This window comes from Aptenodytes forsteri, unplaced genomic scaffold, assembly GCF_000699145.1.
Source record: "Aptenodytes forsteri isolate BGI_AS27 unplaced genomic scaffold, ASM69914v1 Scaffold640, whole genome shotgun sequence".
Lineage (NCBI taxonomy): Eukaryota > Metazoa > Chordata > Aves > Sphenisciformes > Spheniscidae > Aptenodytes > Aptenodytes forsteri.
In genome coordinates, this window is record NW_008794887.1 from 249886 (window position 1) to 252016 (window position 2131).

The following is a 2131-nucleotide window of genomic DNA, read 5'->3' on the forward strand; positions in this document are numbered from 1 at the left end:
CCACGCCCCAGCAGGCCGTGCTCTACGAGAAGCGCGCTGGCTGCGGTCCAGGCAGGCTGCTCTTGGAGAGACGGAGCCCTTCAAGCAACTTTTTGCCACTCGGCAGACTAGATCTGGGGACAGAGCTCACAGCCACAGTACGTGTTGGTGTATCCATTTATAGCTCATGCTGCAGCCGCACAACATCCCTCCACCAAGCAAAGCCATTGCTCCACACCTGGGAACAAGCATCACTTGGGACTCAAGGGTTAGAGGACAACATATAAAGAGAGAATCTGGGGACAGAGCTCACAGCCACAGTACGTGTTGGTGTATCCATTTATAGCTCATGCTGCAGCCGCACAACATCCCTCCACCAAGCAAAGCCATTGCTCCACACCTGGGAACAAGCATCACTTGAGACTCAAGGGTTAGAGGACAACATATAAAGAGAGATTCCTCGGGCCGAAGGCAAACCCTTGATCTGGTTTAGTGCACTGTAACAGCTAACTCTAACTTCTACTCATTTTAGAAAAAGTCATCCGACATCAGCTTTACACGAGTTCAGCAGTTGCAGCTGCAACCACCAAACCCTGCAACACCCGCTCCAGCGATGGGCGGCACAGGAGATGTCACTTCCACAGCGGAAGCCAGCCACATCACCCAGCACCTTATCCGGAGAGCTGGCGGGGAGGCGTGGGGGAAGGGAACAACACCCACTTCCCCAGGCCAGAGCAGGGCATTTGCCTTTCACAAGGTGACGATGTGAAAAGTCAAGAGGCAGAACTCGCAGGCGGAGTTTCACCCAAGTCGGAGCTGTCAGCAGGCAGTCTCACTTCTCTAGCTGCTGCGTTGCATTTGTAAAGCCTGATGAAGCAGCAAGTTTTCCTCATTTGCCGCAAATTCTCAGACGGGAAACAGATTTCACTACCAGGAGAAAACCAAGCACATCTGCTTGTCAACACACCAGCACAGGCACCGAAAGCTTAAAGGCAGCGACACGCACGCTTCTCCCAGAAGCCCTTCATTATCGCTGCCTGCGGTTCAACTTCAGCCCTAGCAGCGCTTATGCAAACACCACCAGAGCTGCCCTTTCAACTTTGCCCGGGGTAGAGCGAGAACAGGGGGACAGCCACTCTAGCACCGCGCTCATCCTGTGCTTTTACGGGAAGTGGGTCGGCTCTTCCAGCCACCGCCTCCCCAGCCAGAAACCCCAGGAAAAATTAACACGGGGAGTTAGCGGGAGGGGGGGAAGCCATTTGGTTCGGGGTGTGCTGTATTGCAAGGCTGACCATGCAATGATTTGTAGCGAGAGAAAGCTAATGAGACCCCTAGAAGTACAAGACGACGGCTGCAGCCTCCTGCCTGCTCCCAAACAGCTAGAATCCGCGGTCTCAGGATGCACGTCAGTCGTGCCCTCACAGCCACACACAATTGCCAGCTCAGAAGCAGCACAAACCCCAGACGCTGGCTGCGCAGGAGGAAGCAAGGGGTCGTCGTCGTCCCCCCCCTTCCCTTCCAATTATCCACAATTTGGATACCCCGCAGCTACTGGAGGCCAGCGCAGGCTCCAGAAGACAGAGCCACTTCACTGCTCCGGACAGCCAGGAGGGTCCCTGGGACACAGGGCTGATAGTTCAGCTTCAAGCCATTCCCAGCTTAAGGAAGAAACATCATCTGTTAAAAATGCAAGCAACAGGGTCTGCTGAAGCTCAGGAATGCCGCTGCCGAGATCCACGCATTCTTCGAGTTACTTTTTTTAGTCCCTAAACTGGTCGTCCCAGAAGCCCAGAAGAGGAGGGGGAGGAAGGGGGCGCAGCTCTCCGGGAGGGGTTAGTTCAGAGGCAAATCCCACGGGAGCCGTGCAGCACCGGGGAGGGGGACACCACCATCGCCGCCTTCACCAGACCTCGCCTCCAGCGCCGGCGGGGACAGGAGCTTTATTTTCGATGGGAAAACACTCAAAAAGAGACACTCAAAGCCCTTGCGCACCACGTTAAGGCGGGCAGCCGAAACTATAAAGATTGAATTCTGGAACAGAGAAGTATCAATTGGGATGGAAGATGGGGGAAAACAAAAAAAAAAAAAAAAAAAATAATGCAAACCAGATGAGGTTCCCGGCTTCGGGGGAAGCGTTAACTGTTGCTTTCCA